Source organism: Adiantum capillus-veneris, chromosome 4 (assembly GCF_014529385.1).
Source record: "Adiantum capillus-veneris isolate H3 chromosome 4, ASM1452938v2, whole genome shotgun sequence".
Taxonomy (NCBI): domain Eukaryota; kingdom Viridiplantae; phylum Streptophyta; class Polypodiopsida; order Polypodiales; family Pteridaceae; genus Adiantum; species Adiantum capillus-veneris.
In genome coordinates, this window is record NC_140934.1 from 8,378,692 (window position 1) to 8,397,262 (window position 18,571).

Consider the following 18,571-nt stretch of genomic DNA (forward strand, 5'->3'; position numbering starts at 1 on the left):
TTGTTTTCAAAATAGCTCTTTAAGTACAATTCAACTTGTGGAGCTTTCAAACTATTTTGGAAAAGTTAAATGTATAGTTAAGAATATTTGATTTTTTGAACCCCAAAATTTAGGACGAACTTAAATAACCTATGTTTTTTACTTTTTTGAATCAAGACAATGTAGAAAAATCTAATTCCTGTTTTAGTTGTAGGTTCTATAACACAATAATTCTAGGTTTTTTTTTAGTGCTGTCAGATTGCAAACTCTATGGTTCTACCAATGACTATGAGAGAGAGAGAGAGAGAGAGAGAGAGAGAGAGAGAGAGAGAGAGAGACTCTAATTTGTACTAAAAACAAGTGAAAGGGTCACGGTGGCTTTTGAAAACAATAAGAAAGTGATAAAATCATTAGGTTGAGTTTAACTAAAATTATATAAGATGAAGCATTGTCCGAGAATGTCTCTTTTATTAAGTGACTGAGTTTTCTCAACGCAAAGAAGCAAACCAAAAATACTAACAAAAATTTTGAAATTTGTAAGATTTTTGAACTAAGTTTTCACATATTTCATCAATCCTTAACATGGTTTTCTCACACACACATACACACACACCCATATATATATATATATATATATATATGTATGTATGTATGTATGTATGTATGCAAGGTGAAGCTTAACTTTAGGATTCTAAAAGAATAGAATGAAAGAGAAGTCAAGCCATGTGAGGATGTGAAATGAAAAGTGATATAAAAATATCCATTTAATATTTTAAAATAGAAATAACATTGAAGGTAAGTTTCAATCATCACATGAAAACATTGAAAGTATGCCTAACTCAACTCTCCTCTAAGGCTTCTTTTAGAAAGCCAAAAAACTCATGTACTAATGGCTTCATGAGACCTTGATTGCAGGTACATCTGGCTATACATTTGCTAGCCTGGTGCCACCTCATGTCTATGCATGGGCTCTAGGCCTTATTGGACCTCACCTTGCAGATTGTCTAGTACATGCATGGATAATAACAGTAGCTTGAAGTGTGTCAATTGCCTACATTAGCAACCTAAAGTGTTAAACGGTACCCATGTCACTAAAACTTTGTGTTTCAGGTTGTGGTGTTGGGGGGGGGGGGGGGGGGGGGAGAGAGAGAGAGAGAGAGAGAGAGAGAGAGAGAGAGAGAAGAAGAAGAAGAAGAAGAAGAATAAGAGAGTTTTAACGTTGTAGGAAACTATCCCAATAGACCTTAAAGATCTAGCCGACGGGAGGAGAGAGAGAGAGGTCATAGGCAACACGAAGCAAGAATAGCTCAACACGACTGTAAACCTGCATACAAGGTTAAACTCTTTAGGTACACTTTGAATATTGGCATTTACCATGCATTAATGCACGAGGCTAATTGGTGTAGCCCCCTCAACAAATTATGGAGGAGGCATTGGATGGAAAAACGGAGGGAGGGAGTCATGGAGAACATATAGAAGCCAAGGTGGCCTCAGTATATGAAGATATTTTTGTGGAAAGTGATGTGGGGTGCTCTGCCGCGATGGGCGTAAAGATACAAGAAAGAGGAATCGGGTCCGATCATTGCTCGGGGTGTAGAATATCTAGTGAAGACCTAGCCCACCTTTTCATGGGATGCCAGGCAATCAGTGGCATGGCTGGAAAATATGCAAGTGGATTCAAAGGACATGGCAAATTAAGTTCTTCAAGAATGATCTGTTCTTTGGTAGTAAACAGGTTGGGAAGTCCTGCTCTTCTTGTCTACACTCAAATAATCAGGTACTACTTCTTTCACCATATTTGACAAGCAAGGAACCGCTGCATGTTTGAGGGGGATCTGGCTATGGCAAGATTTTGTGAAATCATACAAGAGAGCAGAGTGACGATCCACATGATCGAAGGAAAACAAGCCTCAGAGGACTGGTCTAGAACAATACATGACATCTTGTAATAAGTAAAGCCTACGAGTAGTAGTGGTTTCTCTGTCAAGCAGAAAACTTATAATCCTTTGACCCTCAAGGCTCGGTCTGAGCTCGAGGTTGGTGTATATTTTTGATGTTCTTTATACTATCCACTCACAATTGTGAGTTTTGCAAAAAAAAAGGATACAAACATGATGTTTAAACTTTTATGCAAGTAAGAAGCATTATTATTAAAGTAGATGTGATAATTATCACCATGTTCATGCATACACCATGTCTGTTTTCATGATTCTTGAAGTGATTAATCAATCCATAGACTACCTTCTAAGCTTGAGATACCTATATTTCAATATACAATCATATTTTTTAATAATATTTATAAACTTTGTATATGTAACTAGTCACTTGAAACCTTGAAATTGCATTTATAAGAAAAACTTTGGTGACATCATCTTAGGTCTTAACACATCTCTCTATCCATCAAATTTGTGATGTAGCCAATAGTAAACCTTTCAACACATCAAAAGATTCAAATATTATGCACTATAACTTCATTGAACTACACAAGATCTCAACCCCATTGCATGTATAACAAGCAAAAAAAACTCTTAAACCGCATGTAATGTGGCCTAAAACCTAATAATTACTCAGTCAAAAGATAGATAACGCCGAGAATCCCTGCATAACCAAGAAGCAAGACCCCAGAGGCGCCACCCCCTCTTTCAAAAGGGGTAACAAAGATATACCGTTGGCATCGATATTTAGCACTCAAAGCTAGGCAAAAGAAAAAGCCACCTTCCCAAGTCAATTTATGCAACATTTATTGCCCTTGTACACCATTTTATACATCCTTCCTCACTTTGTTAGACAATGATCGATAAACTCATTAAAGAACACATCATTGAAAGATCCGTCACATAAACAAAACATGGAGCAACATTTAGACGTCAACGATTGATGTTAGGAAGTTGAGGTTTTTGTAATGTTAGCAAATTTGAAACTTTATGTGCTACATACTAGCACCAACACAATAATCACCTTGTAGATCCATCCTACCTTTAGGAGACACAATGTAGAAGACATAAATTCTTTATAAATGTAAAGCATACAATGGATAAGATGATAAGAACGTGTGAGTATGTGTTTGATTCCAAAACCACCAAGAAAGACATATTGAACTATGTTTTCACTCTAGAGATTATAAAACCTGCCCAAACAAAACAACAAATTCGACACGAAGACAGAATCTTTGCCTGTAGAAACACCCAATAAACAACAAGATCTAAAACAACTTTCCAATCAACAAATGTAGTTCATTAAAGTGTAGCTTCATTAAAATTCAGCCATAGCTTTTAAAAGATGTTAGTATTTATTATTAATAGAATCAAATTCCTTTTCCTTCACTTATGCTCTTCTTTGTCACCATGTCTACAAGATGTGCTTGTCTTTGTCATCAACAGCTAAGATGCACCACTCTTGCAATTTATCATTGTTGCAATCTACCAATAATCATTAGTGTAAAAAAAACTTGAATCTGAGTGTATGATTGTTTCCAATCTTGCATTGTGGCCCTCTTGAAAGGGAGAGGGAGAGGGAAGTAAGACCTCTCGCTACTTTACAAAAGCACTAGAGAGAGAGAGAGAGAGAGGTCAACACTAGACAAGCGGCAACCTCCTGCCGTCATGTAAAACATGGAATGAGAGGCATCTCCCATCCCAACTGTGATGCCCTCTTGGCGTGCACCACCAAAAACTACATGGAGGTTATTCTTAAAGACCAACTTAGCAGACTCCAGACCAACTTAGCAAAAAGGGGCCCAAAACAACGCTACAACCTGCTCAAGTTTGGTGGGAAGTCTAAACTTCTTGAGTTCGGTAATCCAAGACGAACCAGGTGATGCCCTAGACTTCCAAAATGAGTGCAAGACATCCACCACCGTCTGCTAGGTGTGCATATTAAAATCCAACTTTATGAGAGGATGTTGATGCATTTCCTCTCACGCCCATGCAGATCATTGTCAACTACGTCACCTCGCATCTCATCCTCCTCCTCACCTTCCCCTAGCTCTCCATCCTCCCCAAATGCCTGCACAAAGCCATGCTATACCCCACAAACGCCAACCACAAGGCGCGTACCTGGATCTGAAAAACATACGAAGTTGTTGTGGCATAGCCAAAGCAGAGCAAGTCTGGTGTAGCAAGGCATTGAAGGGTGGCGTTGCGGCAACATCAGGCTCACAAGTGTATGAGAGAGCCATCACAAGTATGTGAGGGAGCCAAAAGGTTAATAAATGGGCCATATCTTTTATTTTGGGTTATCAGAGGTGAATCTTGGCTGTGAAAAGGGGAAAGCCAAGCAAAAGAAAGCAATGGATTGGGGTGCATGGCGTAAGACAGGTAGGCAATCACAAAGCTCGATGTGCGTTTGAGGACAAGGGCATAGACTAGTGTTGAGAAAGGCCAAGTGTGCGGGTGCCATGGTGGCACCATCTACAATGGATTGGGGTGAATGGCAAAATCCAAGTAGGCAATGGCAGGGCTTCTCGAGGACTGGGGCATATGCCAGTGCTGAGCAAGTCCAGGTGTTGGTGCCATGGCAAAGCGGTGCTGCATTTTCACCATCATTATTTTGAGTAGTAGGAGTTGCTTTTGATTTTTTTTCCCAGTAATTGTGGGGGCCAAGGAAGATCCATGACACGAACCACACGGAGGCAAGGGCTCAGAGCGGACAGGGGAGAGGTGGTGTAGGAACATATGACAGTCAAGAGTTGGAGAGGGCGGAGAGTGCACACCCAAGTGGTAGCATAGAGGGGACGGAGGAGACAAAATAGGGTACGGAGGGAGTGATAGAGGCAACATTTAATTTTTGGAATCTCACAAATATTCCAATAGTAAATGGATACATACAACTTTGCAAATGTCAGAAGCCCCCAAGTTCATGATTTTTTGGATATCTTAATTGTAATAAACATCCACTACCTCATTCCACCAATAAAACACCACTAAAACTTTTGCATTTATAATAAAACAACCTCTCCTTTTTCATTAGGAACAAGTGATAAAATCACATGGCCTGCCTATAAGGGCTAGGGTAGCAAGGGGAAGGCACAAAAGAATGTGCATGTTATAGTATCCAAGTTGTTTCTCGAAACCCTACAAGTGCTCATGCCAATTCGAAGGCATTAGGCTACCTTTCTAGAAGAAAAGTGCACCTCCCAGGTCTTTGAAGTCCATGTGGAGAATGTAGCCCCCAACCCAACGATATTCATGTTCGTAGCGATCAGCTGCTTCCAAAAAAGGGGAGAGAGAGAGAGAGAGAGAGAGAGAGAGAGAGAGAGAGAGAGAGAGAGAGAGAGAGAGAGAGAGACTCATAGATCGTGTACCCTTCACTTGGGGCCACATAAACTATTGGCGCAATGCTCTACTTCGAGGCTCGTTCAGGGAGACCATCACACCTTCAAGGAGTATGGAGAGAATGTGGTGCTATGGATGAGCATTCGTTGCCCACCCCACGCCCCTCTAGTGCAAGGTGCTCATCATCATATGCTTTTTCTAGCAACTATAGATTGCCTACTTTTCATGCTACTACGCCTGCTCCACCCTAGCCATATGTCACTAAGCACTATCTGCATCCATGTCGGCTTCTTCCAGTTGCCCATCATTGTTCTTCTTCCTATTCTGTTACGTCTCATCCCCTAGACCTTTGTTGTTGTATATATAGCAGAAGACCAGGGCAATTCCATTGAATGCAACAGAGAAACCAGCAGTAACAACGGACGTGTCTAAAAGAGGGGGGAAGTGTAGTGCAACTAGGGTCATCAGATTTTAATGCAAATTTTCTCTTTTGCTCTATATTTCCAGCTAGAGTATAACCAGCAATCACGGTAAGGAGTGTTTCCGGTCTTGCTAATTCAAGCAGCACTAACGGCCATGGCAATGTGACCTCAACCGAAAAAAGGATTTAAAGTGAATTTTGTTGTAAGCAAGATTTAGGCTCTAATGCCAGGTCTAATTTTGTCGCTAAGAAGGGTGTCTAACTGCTGCAAGAGTAATGATTTTTTCCTTGTATTCACCTATGACTAGCATGGTGCCATCTGCAACATCTTGTCCTAAAAAGGCTGAGATATCTTTATGTCAAATGAGTCGCCTAGTATCTCAAGAGCTCAAGGAGTGCAAATTACACTAAGGGAATCATGACAGCTCGTGAAGTGCCCATCTCAGAAACGCACATGAACGAGTTGCTATCACACCTCTGCACAGAAAAATCCCCCTCTGCACACCCTCCCGTTGTGGCTCCTTCCTACATGCACCTTCGTCTGCCTCTGCATAGCCGTATTCCCACCATCGCGTCTCTGTGTGTCTCTCTTGCAATCACATCACGGTCATGACTCAACACATTCACCATTGGCCTCTCCCCTCTCTGTTTGCCTCTATATATGCACCCTTAGTCCCACCATCACATGCTTTCATGTCTCCCTTGCATCGTTCACCACTGAGGGCAGACACACGATCTCTATCGCTCTTGCACATGCACATTCAACTGGAGAAGCATCCTCTCTCTCTCTCTCTCTCTCTCTCTCTCTCTCTCTCTCTCTCTCTCTCTCTCTCTCTCTCTCTCTCTCTCTCTCTCTCTCTCTCTCTCTCTCTTCCTGTGTGCTCTTGACATCTCTCTGTCCTTCGCTCCTCCACATCCTCTTCCGGCCCTACTAGCCTCATCTGCACGTCTGTTATCATCTCCTTTCCTCTTGACCCCGTTTGCATGGTCCTCGCCTCCTGAGAAACACGTAGCAAGACCAAGACACATGTCCACCTATCCTACGCCTACGCTGGGGGGGGGGGGGGGGGGGGGGGGGGGGGGGGAGAGAGAGAGAGAGAGAGAGAGAGAGAGAGAGAGAGAGAGAGAGAGAGAGAGAGAGAGAGAGAGAGAGAGAGAGAGAGAGAGAGAGAAAACTCGCCATCTGCATCCCTCTTCAACCCAATCTTGCCGCCCTGATCCTTTGCGACCATAGCTCGGAGAGCTCAAGCCATTGCCTTGCTCTGCAATGCTGCTGCAGTTTGCAGTTGATCAAACTTTGAGCTCCATATTCGCCCTCACATATTGCAGATCAAACCTACCCCGTATCGCCTTTGGACTTCACCTTCTCAACAATCAGTGGAGACAAGCTGAGCCAAGCCCAACCAAGGCACGCACAACAACTCCAGCCTCAGGATGCGTTGCACATAAGAAATGAAGGCATTGCTCTCTCTCTCTCTCTCTCTCTCTCTCTCTCTCTCTCTCTCTCTCTCTCTCTCTCTGTGTGCGTTCATGCTCAGACATTGTGTACCTTTTCTGGTCCACAACCACGCAGCTGGCATTATATCCGTCTATGGTCTCCCTCATGATGCTCTTCTCGACACTGCGTCGCAATGTCAACCCAATAGAAACAGAGCAAGAAAATCTCACTACGACCTTCGCCTCATGGATTTTACAGCAGAGAGAAAAAATCTATGTCTTTTCATATCTCTCTTCGCTCCACGTGCGAGCTGCTAACCTTTTCCCTAAAATGCATGCACAAATGCACAGAGAGGGATCCATCTAGGCTTCACAACCTGGATTTTATTGTTCTGACTGCCTTGGATTGTGAAATAGACACAAAGAGTGTCCACCCTAGCTTCGATAGAGAGAGTGCGTGCTCCACTTGCGCACCTGCATCAGTGAAATAATAAAACAACTTAATGAACTAGCAACTATTTATTTATGAGGTCTTTAAATGAAAGACTCTTTCACATACTAAAATATTAAGATGAGTCAATGCTTCACACCATGGAGTCGAAATCCAACGCGTGCACTCTTTGATCCCTTTTCTCTAGGCCTTTTTGAGCAGCCAAAAAAAAAACTCAAATGTGAAATGAAATTATCCATTGAGAAATTAAAAAGTGAAAACTTTACTACGCTTGTCGGATTGATGTTGGGTGCTCCAGGATCATGATTTGCTTAACACTTTATATATAATTTCTATGCACAATGTGCAGACTTGTTAGGATTTGAAGGGCACGGAGTGTGCTTGGGACTTTAGTACATTGTTTTTTGTGTTAACACTTCTACCCACAATTGCAAGGCTAAAAGACAGGCAAAGAAGTTTAGCATCTATCTAAAATGGTGCACTTGGAAGAATTTCATTGGAGCCTTTGCTCTTCCAACCTAGTGTGGGGGTCACTACCACTCTCCGCTTGCCATCAACACATATTCCCTATGTTATTAATTCGTACAAATTTGGTGGAGGTTAGCTCATTGACATTTTCAACAAATTCTCTCTCTCTCTCTCTCTCTCTCTCTCTCTCTCTCTCTCTCTCTTCTCTTGCTCATTAATGAATCCACTGTAAGCTTATAAGACAAATGCTATGATTTGATTTTCACATGATATTTTTAGATCGTGACTTGAAATAGCATCAATTCCTTAGGATGTCATTTCCAAAAGAGGATACTTCTGGGCCATCTCCAAGCATCCCATTCAAAGTTGGATTCACAAATTGGCATCACCACATTATCAAGCTCTTTCATCACCCTGTAGACTAGTAAGATCTCAAAGCCATTCAGTTGAAATTGGATGGCTAAAGAGTCAGCAGTTTTCCAACACTTCTTGTTGCCATCGCAGAATTTCTCTAGTCGAACGAGCCCCTTATTATTCACATTCCTGGCCATTTCTATCCAATAGGGGCTTTGCGGTGACCCCAATATTTTAGAGAGCCAAGGGGACCATTGCAAAATGGAGTTCTTAAAGTATCTGGTTACTTCCCCCCATTCCAAAACCTCAGCTGCACTTTTGCACTTCCTCATCAGCTCCCCTGAGAGTCCACCAAATCTAAGATAAGACCACTTCGGGGCGAGAAGTTTGTCGTGCATCACAACCCCCTTCCACTTTCCCCCTTTCGATCCCAGTTTTACTGCATCAAGCATTTCCTTGATCATGATAGCCCAAGCTTGGTCTTGTTTAGCCAATGAGACCATAAATTTGGCACAAAGGGCCTCAACATGGGAACAGGGTTAAGAATGCCGATCATGTTTGTATCTTGCTTTGTCCACATTCAATCATTAGCATTGTGATATTTTGAGAAAAACATAACTAAACTCTTTTCTTTTTGTACTGAATACCTTTTTTCTTTTTGCTATATCTAAGTGATGGCAAGCCTTGTGATTTTATCACTTCTTTGTTTTAGTTTTCAATGGATCCTTTTATATTCCTGTTTTTATTTTTCATAACTCTCCTCGCTCCTTGACTTTAGGAGGCTTTCGTGACTTCTCACCTTGTTTTTAAAATAAATTTGTGAAACAGTCCTTTCATTTAAGGACTTCATAAAAGTCCATTTCATTAAATTATTGTTTTATTTCCTATGCGTATTAGACCTACCTTTTCTTATGAAAGCATTAAAATATTCGTTTGTTTCAAAATATTCATCTGTTGCAGTTTGTCAATGGGTCCATTTATTTATTGTTTTAATTTTAGATTTTTCATTTCATTTTGTTTTAAAATGTCAATGTGGGTCTTTCACCTTGGTGCTTTAGTGGGGCCCTTCATAACATATAAGGCATTTGTGCTTATGTGTATATAATTAAAACACAACAAAAATGACATGATTGTAGGCACCCATTTAGACCTACTCCCATAACTCTCACCCCCTTAACTCTGCAAGCCTTCATGACAAAACACTTGGAAGCATTGTAAACAAGGTAAAGAGCCACAAAGGCCTGTTAAGTTAAGGGGGACAGGGGAGAGTAATAAATAAGTTCCCACAATCACATAGAATTTTTGTTGCGTTTTAATATAAAATTGTATTTTTTGTTTTTAAAAAGTTGGCTCCTACCGGATCATCTAAAATAAAGTACATTAATTGAAAGATGCCTTCAAGAATCCCTCTCTCCTTATCACAAAGGCCATTTCTTGGATAATCAAAACATCAACACTCCTATAAATTATAATTGTAATATTATATGATATGCAAGTTTACAAATCCTCATAATGTACACCACGTATACCAAGGCTATACATCATATCGACAGATCCTAAAACAATTGGGCCATGCTACGAGCAAAAAAATGTATTACGTTTAAGTCTCCTCCATCGTTCTACACCAAATGTAACTATTAATAGCTAGCTAGAGGTTCCTCAAGGATGATCTTAATTAATAAATAAGCATCCAATTTTTGCAATAGCCTCACGGATGTGCATTTTGAAATGCTGCTTGCTTAGGGCACCATTTTTTATGGGCATCTTGAGATGCTATCCCAATAGTCACAAGCTTCAACATGATTATTTTGATATACAACTGCGGCATTGGACCTTGTCCAATTTTGTATGCAAATCATGTACCAAGTTTTGAGGGTCGTTCTCGAGAAGCCTCGACAAAGATGAACCATGATCAAAACCAACAAATGGCTATGGATAGTAGGTCAACCATCCACCAGTTTGACGGCCTCTGCTCAACCACAATTCTCAAAAAATCATGCAAATTGTTTGGCTCGAGATTGTGAAGCCAAAGGCAAATGGACGAGCTCACTAGAGGACAAAAGCAAAGGAAAGCTTGACAAGGATGACAGTACTAATACTCAGTTAGCTGCCTCGATAACCACGAGGTTTGACAACAGTTGTTACAAATGTGACATGACGATTTGTTTGGCTCGAGAGTTTGAAGCGAAAGGAAAAAGCACAAACTCACAGATAGACAAAGACAAAGGCAAGCTGGACAAAGATTACGATGATAAAGATTTGACAGAGAAGATCGACATGGCACACGTGGTGACGACCATAGCAGCCACGACACCATATTTCTAATCAGAGAGTAGTTGTCACCACTAGCTTCAGCCAGAGAGAGGCTTGTGAGTGGCAGAGAGGGGCAAGCAGTGCTCTGTATAATTAATTTGGAGCCTTGTGTTGGAGTTCATTGGTGTTTGAATCCGTAGCTCGAAGTTCAAGGCACAAGGAGGTATTAAGCTATTTTGCAAGGGTATTAAGAGACCTTCTCACGGTTCCACAAAGTGATGAAAGAGCTTGACAATTTAGTGATGCCTATCTGTGATTCGGAGTTTGACTGGAATGCTTGGAAATGGCCCAGAAGCAGTCTCTTATGGAAACCCCATCCTAAAGACATTTTGTTGGGGTATAAAGCCCAATGTGGTCGCCCAGGTAAGTGGGCGGGCCGCCAGGTATATACACATATTCCTTTGTAAAAACCTAATAAGAACTCACTATGCTCTACACATTACAGTAGAGCGAGTTCACCATATCGTCGTGCTCTTCTTCTCGCACTCTCTCGCGTCGCACTTCCGCTCGTACTCCTTCAACTGGTATCAGAGCTCAGATCGAGGCTCGGGGCAGCACTGCAGGAGGCTAGAGTCACCAGCTTAGATTGGAGTGAAATTCGATAGGCGAAGACATTCTGAGGTCATCTCGGCCACCGTTCGGCTTCGACAAAGGTCTGCGCAGGCCATTTTCGACTACGTGGTCTCGACGGGTGCAAATCCGACTCTGCAAATTTGGGGTTTTTCGGCCTACGACTATAGGTGCTGAGGATATCGACACTCCCAGAGTGTTGATTTGTGGCTGTCTACACATCGAAGGACGGCTCACAGTTCTTGGAGGTGTGTCACATACGACACGGGCGCATCTACACACAGACTGTAGGCGACATCCACTAGTTCATCAGGTAGCTTGTGTTTGTTGCTTGATATTCCAGATTTCATCCTGACATTGCAGGTACTTCCACATGGGATGTATTGTCAGAGATGATGTATGTTTGTTGAGGGTTTGCTGGCTGTGAGTCACGCAGCAAACAACCGCCACAGCGGTTACAGCATACAGTGGGAAATTTGTGGATGTATGACTTTGTGGGAAGTCTATGTACTGTCAGATTTACTGCAGCCTTTGTTGAGGGTCGAGTGAGGTTTTATTGAGCTGGGGGATTCTCGAATGTTGAGATCCTTTCGGTGATACAGGTCTTGGAGCGATCCCTCGAGCACCCTTAGATAGGCAGCTAGGATGTATTGACTGTGAGTTAGACAGTTGGGATTGCATCTTTGCTTTACTGCCGTTGAGGCATTGTCACAGTCTATGCTTACAAGACAGTGAGAGACTGTACAGGTGCAGGACAGGTTTACCCACAGCTTACAGTGTCAGAGAGATAGTGTTTTTTGAGCTGTTTTTTGGTATGTTCTTAGTACACCAGAGCCATTTTACAAAGGAAACTTTGCCAAAATTTCTGCAGAATCTGAAGCTTTCTTGGTTCATTTGACAGGTTGATATTGGTTCAGAGGTTAGTTTACAGGGGAAACTCTACCGAATTTTTCCCAGAAAAGTAAACTACTGTGAAGCGTAGCTATGGCTGGATCACAGGACACTGCTCTTTACAATATCAAGAAGCTGGATGGAACCAATTTCCCATTGTGGAAGAAGCAGATTTGGCACGTGTTGGTACAAAAGAAGCAGATAAAACCTATAAAGCTCAAGGGGATAAAACCAGAAGATATGGACGAAGATGAATGGAGCGAAATGGATGAATTGGCACTTTCTACCGTTATGTTGACTTTGGCAGAAAGCGTTTACTTCAATGTAGCAGACGAGATGTCGGCTTATCAAGCATGGTTAAAGCTAAGTGATCTTAATGAGAAGCAGAGTGCAGCTTCACAGGTATAGTGGCTTAAGAAGCTTGTTGACTTGAAGATGAAAGAAGGGACACCTATGTCCAATCATCTGAATAAATTCAACACAATCTACAGTCAGTTGTTAGCTCAAGGTGTCAAGTTTGATGAACCTGTTAGAGCTATGTTCCTGTTGATCACATTGCCGAAAAGTTGGGACACTTTTCGCACACCTTTGAGTAATTCTGCACCTCCAGATGGTTTGAACATAGCAGGTGTAGAAGGAAGTCTGCTTACTGAAGAAACCAATAGAAAGACAATGGACAAAGGCAAAGGAACAGCCTTAGTTGTCAGGGGAAGGACCAAAGAAAAGTACAAAGGTGGAAAGAGGAATCAGTCTCGTAGCAAGTCCTGCAGTGCTAAAGGCAAGAGTGACATAGAATGCTACCATTGTGGCAAGAAGGGTCACATGAAAAGAGACTGCAGAGAATGGAAAGCAGAAAAAGGCAAAGAGAAAGCTGAAGACCATGGTGAGAAGAACAAGTCCTCAGTGAAGATTCAAGAAATAAATGTGACAAACACTGTTGCAGAGGATGACAGTCTAGTGTCAGGAGACATCTACTTCTTGAAGAATACAATGGACTCAGCTCTTCTTACAGCATCTGATGGAAATGCACTGAGTGACTGGATTATAGACTCAGGGGCATCACTTCATGTGTCTCCAAACAAGGAGTGGTTTACTTCTTATGTGACCACTAAAGATCATGTTCGGCTAGGCAATGGGCAGACATGTGAGATCTTAGGTGTTGGAGATGTTCAATTGAAGTTTCAAAATGGCTCTTCTTTCACTGAAGAATGTGAGACATGTTCCCGCAATTACAAAGAGCTTGATCAGCACAGGTTTACTTGATGATGCTGGCTACGTCACCACTTTTGGACAGAACATGTGGAAGATATCCAAGGGTTCTATGACAGTAGCACATGGAGTAAAGTCTGGAGGACTTTACATGATTTATGTATCAAATGTCTCTAAAAATGTAATCAATGTAACCGAGCAGCCAAACGTTTCTTTGTGGCATAGCCGGTTAGGACATATGTCCAAGAAGGGAATGGAAATCTTGTCTCGTTCTGGTTATTTGCCTGGCTTTTCATTTAATGATTTTGAATTCTGTGAACATTGTCTGTATGGTAAGCAAACACAGCAGCCACATAAGCATAGAAGCAGTAGAAGAGATACACAGTTTGCACTTGTTCATAGTGATTTGTGTGGACCTATGCCTAACCTATCTCTAGGGGGAGCTTCTTACTTTATGACATTTATAGATGATTACTCGAGGAAAGTATGGGTTTACTTTCTCAAGCACAAGGATGAAGCGTTGAGTGTTTTCAGAACGTTTGTGACACTTGTGGAGAATCAGAGTGGCAAGAAGCTTAGATGCTTACGCACTGACAATGGTGGAGAGTATGTTTCAAAGGCCTTTCAGGACTTTTGTGAGTCAAAAGGTATAAAACGTGAACTTACTGCTCCTTACAATCCTCCTCAAGATGGTGTTGCTGAGAGGATGAATAGGACCATACAAGAGAAGGTCAGAAGTATGTTGTCTAATGCACAACTGCCAAATGGGTTTTGGGCTGAAGCTGTATCAGCAGCTGTTCATCTTGTAAATAGATCTCCTAACAAGGTTTTGCAGAAGGATTCAGTGCCAGAGGTGGTATGGTCAGGCAAAATGCCCTCATACAAGCATCTCAGAGTCTTTGGCTGTGAGGCATATACTCACGTTCCAAAGGAATTTAGGAACAAACTTGAGCCAAAGAGTAGAAAGTGCATCTTTCTAGGCTATGGTAATTCTGGTGAGATGGGGTACAGACTTTGGGATCCCGAATCCAAAAAGGTTGTCCGCAGCAATGATGTTCACTTTAATGAATCCAAATATCATTCTAAACTAGAGAGGGTTGAGGAGATTAGAAGAGTTGTCTTCCAAGAAGATGGACCTGCACGTGCAAGACATAATGTCAGGGCTCAAGAGGAGCAAGGACAGGATAGAGTGGAACCACAGGTTGTGGCTGAGCCTGAGCCACCTATTATGCGTAAATCTGGACGTGTCACGCGACCTCCTGATAAGTTTGTTCCATCTATGAACTATGTCATGTTGTCTGATTGCAATGAGCCTTCATGTTACAAGGAAGCAGTGCAAATGAAGGACTCCGAGAATTGGCAATTGGCCATGCAGTCAGAGATGACAGCTCTGCATAAAAATCAGACATGGAAGCTAGTTAAATTACCACGGGGCAAAAAGGCTCTACCCTGTAAATGGGTTTACAGGTATAAGATCACCGCTCATGATAGTCAGCCAAAGTACAAAGCAAGGCTTGTTGCCAAGGCCTTTAAGCAAGAACAAGGCATTGACTTTGATGAAGTCTTCTCTCCGGTGGTCAAGATGACTACATTGAGATGCTTTCTTGCATTGGTTGCCATGTTAGATTTGGTGTTGCACCAAATGGATGTCAAGACAACGTTCTTGCATGGTGATTTAGATGTGGAAATTTACATGCAGCAGCCAGAAGGGTTTGTTGAGAAAGGCAAGGAAGATTGGGTATGCCAGTTGTTAAAGAGTCTTTATGGCTTAAAACAATCACCGAGGGCATGATATCATAAATTCCACAAGTTTATGCTTTCTCAAGGCTACAAACGTAGTGAGTTCGATCACTGTCTATATACAAAGAAGGCTAAGGATGGCAGTTGGATGATCCTTATTTTGTATGTGGATGACATGTTGATTGCTGGCAAGCACTTGGAAGAAATTTCAGCTTTGAAGTCAAAGATGGAAAAATCGTTTGACATGAAAGACATGGGTGAGGCAAGTCATATACTTGGTATGCGCATTGAGAGAGACAGATCAAAGAAGTTGATTTGGTTATCTCAAACAGAGTATATTGACAAGGTTTTGCAACGTTTCAATATGGAGAAGGGAAAGGCACTGAGTGTTCCATTGCCACCATATGTGAAACTTAGCAAACAAGATTGTCGTGTGTCTGAGGAAGAACAGGCTCAAATGGATAAGATTCCATATGCGTCTGCAGTGGCTAGTTTGATGTATGCAATGATTGCTACTCGCCCAGACATTGCATTTGCAGTGGGAGTAGTAAGTCGATACATGTCAAACCCAGGCAAGAAACATTGGGAGGCAGTGAAAGGAATATTGAGATACCTGAAAGCTACAAAGAGTATGCGTATATGCTATGGGAGTCAGGAGCTAAGTGTAAAGGGTTTTACAGACTCAGATTATGCAGGTGACTTAGACAACCGAAGGTCTACGTCCGGGTATGTCTTTACATTGGCTGGTGGAGCAGTATCATGGACTTCTAGATTACAAGATTGTGTTACTCAGTCTACTACAGAGGCTGAATATGTTGCAGCATCAGAGGCATGCAAAGAATCAATTTGGCTTAATCGACTAGTAACAGATTTGGGAATCAAAGAAGAGATGCCTATGTTATATTGTGATAGTCAAAGTGCTATACAATTGGCTCGCAATCCAATTTATCACTCAAAGACAAAGCATGTGGATGTGAAGTATCATTTCATCAGGGAAATGCTCGAGGATAAGCAACTTCAGCTTGTCAAAGTTCACACCACAGAAAATCCTGCTGATCTACTTACAAAAGGACTTCCCTCAGAGAGCTTTGTGCATTTTTGCAAGCAGTTAGGTGTAGGGTAGTACATCACTTCTCTACATCTATTGTATATTAGCTTGTATAGTAGCTTCTCTCACACTTAAAGTACCACATTGGACTTTAAGTGGGAGGTTGTTGGGGTATAAAGCCCAATGTGGTCGCCCAGGTAAGTGGGCGGGCCGCCAGGTATGTACACATATTCCTTTGTAAAAACCTAATAAGAACTCACTATGCTCTACACATTACAGTAGAGCGAGTTCACCATATCGTCGTGCTCTTCTTCTCGCACTCTCTCTCGCATCGCACTTTCGCTCGTACTCCTTCACATTTATCATACAATGATGCATAAGAAGAATTGGTCTAGCCCCCTTAACAAGATATGGAAAAAACAATGGCCGGAGGAAAGGTGGGAGCAAGTAATGGAGAACATCTGGAAGCCAAAGGTTCCACAGCACATGAAGGTATTTTTTATGGAAGGTAATTTGGGGTGCTCTACCGATGGGGGTGAAGATTCAGGAAAGAGGGATTGGGTCAGATCGATGCTTGGGGTGTACGTTGGCCAGGGAAGATCTGGCCCACCTCTTCATGGATTGCCCAACTATCAAAGGCCTCGCAGGGAAAATATGCAAGTGGGTCCAAAGAACATGGAAAATTGGATTTTACAAGACTGATTTATTCCTTGGAGGGAAGAATTCAGGTGGTCCTGCCCTCCTAATCAGCACTCAAATCGTCAGGTACTTCTTCTTACATAATGTATGGCAGACAAGGAACCGCCGTGTGTTTGAAGGAGGTCTTGAGGTGGCAAGCTTCGCAGAAATTATACAAGAAAGCAAAGTACTAATATGGACTCTCGGTCGCAATCAACACCCAGAGGATTGGTCTAGGATTACTTGTGCCTTGTTGTCAGCAGAGGGCATGCCTAGGATAGGGAAAAATCTTGGCCATCGGTAATTAAAAGATCTCAGAAGAACATGATAATGGACCTTATGTATCAAGGATAAGCGGGCAAGTTGGTAGGGATGGCTGCCCTGATAGCCGATGTAATTATGGTCCCTGGATGATGTCATGGCTCAACACGAGCATGACAAGACCTTGTAATTATTTGGGTTGATTAATATAATTCACTCACGATTATGAGTTTTTCTACAATAAAAAAAAGAGACCTTCTCACGGTGAGTTTCATAACTCACACACACTGACCTAAGGTTGATTCCTTGAAAAAAAAGAGAGAAATGGTGCCTTTGGGGAAACTTTTGCAAAGACTTGGAGTAGTTTCCTAGATTCTAGGCCTATGTTTGGTGAGAAAGGCAAGTTTATCATTGTTTTTAAAGGCCCTTTTTTGGACTACATAAGTAGTCCTTAGTAAATGGTGGATTTTTGGGTGCAAATATGGACCATTGGAAAAAGCTTGCCAATTAATGCCACATAGAAAGTTAATGATAATAAACTTTATTTTAAATTATTTCTTTTAAGCACTTGTGAGAGGGTGTTGACATTTGTGTACCTCTCTTTAAAGAGGGGCATTGAGTATTGTGTCAAACATTATTTTCGATGCTTTTGGAATATATTGTAAACTAAATAGTTGATTGTTGTCACATTTTTTTTTCCAAAAAAGTAATCTTTTATTGTGATACCACATGTTTTCAAATACTAATTAAAAGGTATTCTTAATGAATTAAAAAGAAAAGGTATTACTAATTCAAAGTTTCCCTCAATAAAAACAAAAACGATGTGCTAGTCTATAGCACACAATAACGGGCAATGCCACAAAGCACGTAGATTTGCAACAGAATTAGCTGGACTACATGAGAAGGACAGAAACAACTTTGCGAGAGAGAGAGAGAGAGAGAGAGAGAGAGAGAGAGAGAGAGAGAGAGAGAGAGTACAAGAACACTTTAAAGAGAAGAAAATGCTAAAAAGAAAAATAAAAGAGAAAAGAAACACAAATATACGCTATAAAGTCGACCACCTCTTTATATGGACACAAAAGGTCTTTTGACTTTCCACCTTCATCTGTCTTTTCAATTCCTACATTCACCTTTCATCTGATTTTCGACCTTCATCTGTCTTTTCGATTTATAAACTCACCCTTCACGTACACACCTAAATTCACCCTTCACTAATGTACTTAATATGTTTTGAAAGACTTTATATTTTCTTGAGATTGGGAAGACCTAATAGTGTCACTTCCTATTCTTTCATCTCATTATTGTAGTCTAGCCTTTATTATGAAACTCTTCTCAATAGTTTTATGTAGGCCATAGTGAATTTTCACCTTGTTTTTCCCATGTGAAGTTTAAGCTTCTATACTATATATGAATCTATATGAATCAGCTTAAAATTTTGAAGGAAGGAGAGACCCTCCATGTGTCACATTATGCTTCAT

At 41.4% G+C, this 18,571-nt stretch overlaps 1 pseudogene; it reads right to left on the minus strand.

Annotated features, from left to right (window-relative positions):
* Nucleotides 1–4,303: 4,303 nt before the first annotated feature.
* On the minus strand, nucleotides 4,304–5,167 carry LOC147458666 (uncharacterized; annotated as a pseudogene).
* Nucleotides 5,168–18,571: the final 13,404 nt, after the last annotated feature.